Source organism: Arachis ipaensis, chromosome B6 (assembly GCF_059453495.1).
Source record: "Arachis ipaensis isolate K30076 ecotype BB chromosome B6, ASM5945349v1, whole genome shotgun sequence".
In the NCBI taxonomy this organism is placed as follows: Eukaryota; Viridiplantae; Streptophyta; class Magnoliopsida; order Fabales; family Fabaceae; genus Arachis; species Arachis ipaensis.
Genome location: NC_142441.1, coordinates 120,506,616 through 120,516,055, shown reverse-complemented (window position 1 = coordinate 120,516,055; position 9,440 = coordinate 120,506,616). Strand labels below are relative to the sequence as shown.

The 9,440-nt window shown below is 38.6% G+C and overlaps 1 non-coding gene across 1 annotated transcript; it reads right to left on the bottom strand.

Moving 5' to 3' along the window:
• Nucleotides 1-1,042: 1,042 nt before the first annotated feature.
• Nucleotides 1,043-1,150, bottom strand: LOC148562501 (small nucleolar RNA R71). Its single transcript, XR_015887732.1, has one exon. It is a non-coding gene; the product is annotated as a small nucleolar RNA R71 (small nucleolar RNA).
• Between the last annotated feature and the right edge of the window lie 8,290 nt (nucleotides 1,151-9,440).

Here is a 9,440-nt window from a genome sequence, read left to right as displayed (position 1 = left end):
GTGATTTTCTCTTTTTGGTTTAATCAATTTTTTTAATTTTTGAATCATATCTTGTTTATTTTTCTTGATTTTCGATCTTTATTTGATTTATATTCTCCTTGATTCTCGAATTTTGTGTTAATTACTTTAATTAAATTCAAATTTTAAGTTTATTTTCTTTTTATCTTGTTTTTTTTCTTGAATTTTTAATTTCTATCTTATTTATCTTTTCTTTTTATTTTCGAATTTTTGTTATCTTATTTTTTATTTAATTTCAATTTTTAAGTTTGTTGTTTCTTTAGTTTTCTTTCTTTCTTTTTTTTGAATTTCAACAATTTTTAAAATCTTTCTTTTTAATATTAAAATTTTTTTAAATTAAATCTTCAATATTTATTTTCGAATCTTCTAGTTAATTGTTTACTTTATCTTATTTTATTTTTAGGATACCTCACTGGGAGTTCTCTATACTCTGACATAGAGACTCCCACTTTTTCTTTGTTTCTTGTTGTTTATGAGCAGGAACAGGGACAAGGAACCCCTTCTTGATTTTGATCCTGAACTTAAGAGGACCTTAAGGTGGCATTTGCAACAAACCCAAGCATACAAAGCCGGAGAGAATCTCATGGAGTCTTTTGAGAAGGAAGCTAAAGAGACCACTATGGCTGGAGGAAATCCGAACACTGAAGAGCACGCCAGAAAAGTGCTTGGCTCATACATTGCACCTACTGCTGACTTCTTTGGGTGCAGCATATCAGTACCTGCCATTAGTACCAATAATTTTGAGCTCAAGCCTCAACTGGTCACTCTAGTGCAACAAAATTGTCAGTTTTATGGACTCCCGCAGGAGGACCCCAACAAGTTCATATCTGATTTTCTGCAAATTTGTGACACTATTAAGACGAATAGAGTGAACTCCAAGATTTACAAGCTCATACTCTTCCCTTTTGCTGTAAGGGACAGATCAAAGCTATGGCTGGATTCTCAGCCTAAGGAGAGCCTGAACACATGGGACAAGGTGGTCACTGGATTTCTGACCAAGTTCTTTCCACCCGAGAAGCTGAGTAAGCTTAAAGTGGAAGTCCAAACTTTCAGACAGAAAGAGGGAGAATCCCTCTATGAGGCATGGGAGAGATATAAGCAGCTAATTAGGAGATGCCCTCCTGATATGATTTCAGAATGGACCAGGCTAGAAATCTTTTATGATGGCCTCTCTGAGATGGCCAAGATGTCACTGGATCACTCTGCTGGTGGTTCACTGCGCATGAAGAAGACGCCAGAGGAGGCAACCGAGCTTATTGAAATGGTTGCCAACAACCAGTACATGTACACTCTGAGAGGAACCCTGTGAACACTAGGACCACTCAGAAGAGAGGGGTCATGGAAGTGGATACACTGGATACCATTTTGGCGCAGAATAAGCTCATGTCCCAATAGATCAACATGATATCCCAACACCTAAGCGGGATGCAGGTTTCAACCGTCAACACACAAAATGCATCCTATGACATGATTGGAAGTTATACTCAAGGGGACGCTAGTGACATTACTCAGACCACCATAGAGGAAGTGAATTACATGGGAAATTCCTCTAGAAATCCCAGCAATGTCCCTATGCAAACTCTTTTAATCAGGGATGGAGGAATCACCCAAACTTTGGGTGGAGAGAGCAACAAAGGCCTCAACAAGGCTTCAACAATCAGCGTGGAACCGATCAAAATAGGTTCAACAACGGATAGTTCCAACCCTCTCAGCAGTAGATAGAGACGCCTAAGCAAAGCATCTCTGACTTAGCCATAATAGTTTCTGAGCTCTCCAAGACTACTCATAGCTTCATGCAAGAAATGCGGTCCTCAATTCGGAACTTGGAGATACATGTGGGTCAGTTGAGCAGCAGGATACCTGAGAGACCTGCCAACACTCTTCCTAGTAACACAGAAGTAAATACAAGGGAAGAGAGCAAAGCTCTCACTGTGGATAAGGAGGCCGAAACCAAGGAGGAGTATGCTGCTGGAGATTTGCAAGAGGAAGAGGCTTAGGAGGAGACTGGAAATGCACTAGTACACGCCCCAGTCCAGATAAAGGAGCCTGAAGTACAACCCTCTCTGAGCGTGTAAAAGGAAACTGAGGATGAGCAAATTGCTCAATTTGTGGCTGTCCTCAATAAGTTACAAGTCAATATTTCTTTTGTTGAGGTGTTGGAGAAGAAACCCCATATATGGCCTGTTTGGAAAGTGTAATTTCTTCTATGGCGTTTTGAGTAGGATCATGAAGGAGAATGGACTGTACGAGCTTCATCCTTAATCAGAATGGATCCACACTAAACGTGGGATTCAGATCTGGAGGAGTATTGGTAGCTGCTCAAACCAGTGTCAATCACATACAGCCTGCCATTAAAGAAATCACTCGCAAGCAAAGAGAGCAGTAGTACCAGAGTTAATTCAGGAAGAGAAAGCAACTCCAACTCTCAACTCTATTCCTATCATTTAATCCAATTGGTTTTACCCCTTTTGCACATTACTCTTACAACTCTATATATGACATATAATCATTCAAAGTTTACCCAACAACCTTCTGATTCTGCCTGACTAAGACCTGCAAGATAACCATAGCTTTTTTCAAACCATAATCGTCGTGGGATCAACCCTGACTCGCTCAGGTATTACTTGGATGACCCAGTGCACTTGCTGGTACAACAGTATGAAAAAGGTGTGGGGTTTTGTGCTACCAGAGATGTATAATCAAACTAGTGGTTCATTATTGTCCGATGAAAGACTCACTCTGAACCCATGTAGAATGAGATAACCTTGTGCCGATTCAATGCATTCATAATGATGAAGAACATATATACATCTTAGAATAGAGAATCAAACACGTATTGAGATAGAACAGTAGTACTTTATTAATCCATAAAACTCAGCAGAGCTCCTCCCCTCAACCTAGGAGATTTAGAAACTCATACTAATAGAAATACAATGATAAATGAAAATATGACAGGTCCCCCCTGAGTCTGTAAAAGTTCTCAAATAAATACTAAGCTAATGACTAAGGATTACATAGGAAGGGTAAAACATTATTTTAGTGCTAAAATTCACTTCTGGAGCCCACTTGGTGAGTGTTTGGGCTGAGCTTGATTGAGATCCACGTACTAGGAGGCCTCTAGGGTATTGAACCCTGGCTAGGGGGTCCTTTATGGGCGTTGGACATTGGTCTCTTCTCCTTTGGGCACTCGACGCCAGAATAGGGCAGGAGGCTGGCATTAAACGCCAGTTTTAGGCCTTCAATTCTGAAGCAAAGTCTATATTATTATATATTTCTAGAAAGCTCTAGATGTTAGCTTTCCATAGCCATTAAGAACGCTTCATTTGGACTTCTGTAACTCCAGAAAAGCTCTTTTGAGTGCAAGAAGGTCAGATCCAAATAGCATCTGCAGTGCTTTCTCTGCCTCTGAATCAGACTTTTGCTCCAACTCCTCAATTTCAGGCAGAAAATACCTGAAATTGCATAAAAACAAAAAATTCAAAGTAGAATCCAAACATGTGAATTTTGCACCAAAACCTATGAAAACTTAATAAAACTTAAACAAAATATACTAAAAACTATATGAAAATGATGACAAAAAGCGTATAAAATATCCACTCATCAGAACACCAAACTTAAAGACAAGAAACCAAAAACAAAGTAGGATAAAAAGAAGAGTACGATACAATAAATCTCAGAGTTTTCAATGAAGCTCAATTTCAATTAGATGAGCGAGACTTAGTAGCTTTTTGCTTCTGAATAGTTTTGACATCTCATTATCCATTGAAACACAGAAGTGTTGGCATCCTTAGGAACTTAGAATCCATATGATATTATTGACTCTCCTAGTTTAGTTCTTTTTTATTCTTGAACACAGCTTTTTAGAGTCTTAGCCGTGGCCCTAAGCACTTTGTTTTCCAGTATTACCACCAGATACATAAATGCCACAGACACTTAACTGGGTGAACCTTTTTGGATTGTGATTCAGCTTTGTTAGAGTCCCTAGATAGAGGTGTCCAGAGTTCTTAAGCACACTCTTTTTGCTTTGGATCACGACTTTGATTGCTCAGTCTCAAGCTTTTTTTACTTGACACCTTCACACCACAAGCATATAGTTAGGGACAGCTTGGTTGAGCCGCTTAGGCCAAGATTTTACTCCTTTTAGGCCCTCCTAACCATTGATGCTCAAAGCCTTGGATCCTTTTACCCTTGCCTTTTGGTTTAAAGGGTTATTGGCTTTTTTCTCTTGCCTTTTGGTTTAAAGAGCTATTGGCTTTTTCTGCTTATTTTTTTTTTCGCATGCAATTTTTTTTCTTTTTATTGCATCTTGCTTTTGCTGCTTTTTCTTGCTTCAAGAATCAATTTTTTGGATTTTTCAGATTCCTAATAATACTTCACTTTTATCATCATTCTTTTAAGAGCCAACATTCTTAATTTTAATTTCAAAGATGCACTATTCATTCATACATTCAGAAAATAAAAGCAATGCCACCACATCAAGATAATTGAACGGTTCTTAAGATAAACTCGAAATTCATGTATCTCTCAATTCTTTTCAAATAAAATTTTCTGTTTAAGTAAGATGAGAGATATATGGAATATTTTATAACTTTAAGACATAGATAGAAATGATCATGTAATAAGAATAAGAGAACAGACAATAAAACATAACAACAAACAGAAAAATAACATAAGAAAAGGGGATTAAGAGAACGAATCCACCTTAGTGAAGGCTGTAACACCCCAATTACCCTAAGCCTTACCTCTAGCCATAAAGCAAAGGTTAATCAGAGGTTACGACAGTCCTAAGACTTATACATATTTATATATAGAAGGAAATAATATATATAGAAGTCTGATGAAGGATATAGCTCAAAAACAGGATTTGAAAAGCGCAAAACGTACTAGCAAAGCTACTAACTTAAAGCACAAGAAATAAATACAGTATAGAAAAATATCATAGCATAATATCATAAAAATTTAGCCACAGCTCGCGGAGTTTAAGCCGGCTAGCCATATATACAGACAACCAGAAGACTGTAGTTCGAAAAGGCTTATACAAGTTTTGTTCTCTCAAATAAAAGCCTCTAGGCAAAACAAAATACAAAAGTGAGAGATGTTTAAACAAAATAAATAAAAAAGAGTCCAAAAGGTATCCGGATCCTCCGCTCCTGTTACCATCCAAGCAACTCACCGAGGTGGGTTGCGACTTGCATCTGAAAAATACAACAGAAATATCGTATGAGAACCAGAGGTTCTCAGTATGGTAATAGTGCCCAATAATGCAATATGTAAGGCTTCGGGATGCCAAAGGCAATCCTAGAACTTCACATCAAACCGATATTCAAGCTTAGAACAAAAATAATTAACGTAAACCTTAAACAATAAACAGGGTTTTCTAAACTTAAAGGATTCTAACTAATACTAATCACACCGCAGTATCCCACAGCCTTCGCCAACCTAACCTTCATGCAATCTCGTCGCCACCACCGGCCTAACATCCTCAGCACCAGACAAACACAAGATAAATGCAAGCAAGTAAAACACAGATAGTATACATTTACAGCAAGTAATTCAAGAAGCAAGTAGGCATGTTATACAATTAGGCAAACTCAAGTAAACAAAGCAAGCAAGCATATAGAAAATACATATGATGAATGTATGTCCTATTGGCTGTGATATCACATGTCGGTTATTGTGCCAAACCCGACAGAAAATCCGGTCGACAACTCCCGGATTAGTCTCTCTATTGCGCATAAGGAGGAATAATTCCGAAGGATGAGTGCCCTACCACCTTCTCCTTTCAGAAGGAAACATTCCGAGGGAGCGTGCCCTACCACCTTCCTCTGGTTGCCGCATGATTCCGTGGGTTAGTGCCGTACCACCTTGCAATTAGAGAGAAATCGCATTTTCAGGAGGAATAATTTCGAGGGATAAGTGCCCTACCACCTTCTCCTTTCAGAGGAAAATATTTTGAGGGAGCGTGCCCTACCACCTTCCTCTGGTTGCGAGAAATATGAGTGAGAAGCCCAACTTCAACTCTCACATCCGAACGTAGGCGGGAGACTGCCACAGCCCCTACGACGGAGAACAATGCATATCGTAATTACATATTCAATCTTAGAGGCCACTCCTCTAAACACACTTCCACTCATACTCATCACAACCATCATCAAGTCATAAGTTCCATTCCGAACTCCCTAGTTCATCAGTTTCTCAATTTCGTTATCAGTAATCACCATATTCACCACTCTTCCTTCTCTCTCAACCAACTCATCCTCACTACACCAGAAACCTAAACCTCTGTTTGCTAACTTTTCAAAGTAAAACCTAAATTAAACCTCCTAGGACCTTTCCCATATTCCAACATCCAAAATTGAGCCCAAGAGTCTTAAAATGGTGTCATAGAGGCTTACAAGCTTGCTGAGAAGGTGAAATAGTTGAAAACAAGTTTTAAATTTGAGAAATAGGGCGTGTGCATACATACAGGGGTGTGCGTGCACATGCCCAGGAAGATTTTTAAAGTGTGTGTATGCCCAGGTACGAAAATTCACAAGTCTGTTCACTCGCACAAGCTGTGCTAGCATCCCTAACAGACTGACCTTCCCAACGTGTGCGTGCGCACGGGGCTGTGCGTACACACAGGTTGCAATCCCTCATTAGTGTGTGCACGCACAAGCTATGCTAGCGCTGCAAACAGAACACCCATCCCTGTCTGTGTGTACGCACAGGTTTAAAATCTTGCGAGTTGTGCGTGCGCACAAGGCTGTGCGTGCGCACATACCAGAAATCCCAAAATTTTGCAGCTCTGCAGGATTCAGATTTTGACACCAAACTTTGAATGATCATAACTTCCTCTACAAAAATTCAAATTTTACAAACTTTATATCAATTTAAAGCTCTCAAAGCCATCTTTAATTTAAAATAAGTTTCATGTAATTTTAAGCTTTGAGGCTCAAGTCATGATCCATCAAAGTTCACCAAAAATCCATTTTTATCCAAAATCTCAAAAACTCAATTTAAAACCAAACCTCAATCCAATACCAAATCAATCACATTTCAAACATACCAAAATAACCCAAAAATTCATACCAAATACTACTTCAACCATTTTCTCAATCACACAACCTTCTAAACCAATCAACAATTCTAAATGCAACCAAATTCACATTTTTCACTTTCCATTAACCTTATTAACATCAACAAACCCCATCAACCATTAACAATCCTAAAAAATCATCATTACCCAATTCCCACATCATACACCAACACCATCATATACCATAATCAACACAACTCATCAATAATCATCAACAATACCAACAACTCTCAACAACCATAACAAATATCAACTTTCATCCTCAATTTCCTCAACATAAACAACCATCATAACACTCGTAATTAATATCAACCATCAACAATATGAACAATCACTACAAAGCCTCATCAATTTCAATAATCATCAATCCCTCCTCAATTACAATTAAATCACACATTCATCATCAACCTTCATCATCATTAAATACCAACAATCATTATCAAACTTATATACTCCTCATACCAAAACTCCATATCATCATCACTATCATACAAGTTATGCCCAAACATCAGAATCAGATACAATCAAAACATACACCCAAATCATTCAATTCTATCTTAAGGTCAACTAGCCTAAGTGTCCAAAAATACTACATATTACATAAAAGAAATTGAAACCATACCTTGGCTGATTCCCAAATGCTCCAAACACCAAAATGAAGCCATCAAACTTGATCCAAAGCCTTAACCAACTCTAACAAATACCAAAGCTCAAACTAACAACACATATATCACCAAAATCAAAACCTAAGGTACACAAAATAACTAAACACAATGATTTAGTGAAACCTTACCTTACTCAATGAGATTAGGGGTAAAATCCAGTAATTACCCACTACTAGAGATCACCTAAACAACTAAAATCACAAAATTTGCTCAAAAACTAAACCCAAAATGTGCTGAAATCTAGGGCACGAAACTGAAGGGTGAACAACGATTTCTTACCAGGTTTCTTTAGATAGAAAGGAAGATCTCGCCGAGAGCTACGCATGGCTATAAATGGCTCGTCAATCGGAGCTCCGTAGCTCAAGTTGCAAGCAAAAGAAGCTGAGGGTGAATAGTGTTCTTTCTTCTCCCTCTCCTCTCAATTCAGTAGCGCCCCCTTTTTCAAATGAGGGTGGAATGAGCTGAAAATCTCATTTTATGAGCTTATATATGTTGGGCCTTGGACCTAACTTGGACTCGGTCCAACCCGTTAGCATTTTTAGCCCGTTCGGCCCAACTTTGGGCCAAACCTTTAACACTAACACCCAATTTTCTATTCCTAATATCTTTTAAGGTTTTCGACTATTTTCACTTTTTCTCGCACAGTATCGGACATACTTAAACCGGTTCGACCGGTCTAACTGTTGATTCGCGGTTTTTCACGGTTTTTCGCAGAAAACACATTTTCTGACTCGGAAAGACCTACTGAGTCCAAAAATCATATTTAAATCCCCAAATTCTCATTCTAACTTTCTAGAACCTAATTTGGGTATTTAAATTATTTTATTCGTGAAAACTCTGTTTGAGAGTACTTGATCCAATCTCTAATCAAAGTTGACTCTTCTAGTGTAAAGATGTGGGTCTCCTTGCATCAAAGGCAAGTTGAACGCTAACCTCACACTTTCTGGGCTAAAGTCCAAGATTCTCCTTCGGACCATGGTGCTCCAATTCTTGGGATTTAGATTCACACTAATGTCATGGTTTTTCGTGACCCATTCATTAGCATAGAACTCTTGCACCATTAAGATCTCAATCTCTTGGATGGGATTGGTTAGGACTTCCCAACCTCTTCTCTGGATATCTCTTCGGATTTTCGGATACTCATTCTTCTTAAGCATAAAAGTGACCTCAGGGATCACCTTCTTCTCTGCCACTACTTCATAGAAGTGGTCTTGGTGGACTTTGGTGATGAATCTCTATATCTCCCAAGATTCGGAGGTGGCAGCTACGACCTTTCCTTTCCTCTTTCTAAAGGGTTCTCCAACCTTGGGTTCCATAAGTGGTAATAGAAAGCAAAAAGCAACGCTTTTCTCACACCAAACTTAAAATCTTTGCTCGTCCTCGAACAAAAAATAAATAAAAGAGAATAATGGAGTAGAAGATGAAGAAAATAGATGGAGAAGGAGGGAGAAAGCAATTCGGCCAAGGGGGCTTTGATGTGTATGAAAGGTGTGTGTATGAAGGGTTAGAATGAGGGGTATTTATAGGGCTGGGCTAGGGTTTATAGGGAAGAAGTATGAAAGTAAAAGTGAAGGAGTGGGGTAGGTAAAGATGTTGTGGGATCCACTAGTCCTGAGAAACTAGAGAATTCAGATTCCCTACCCTCTGCATGGGCGTTTGAATGCCCAGGGTCTGCCTCT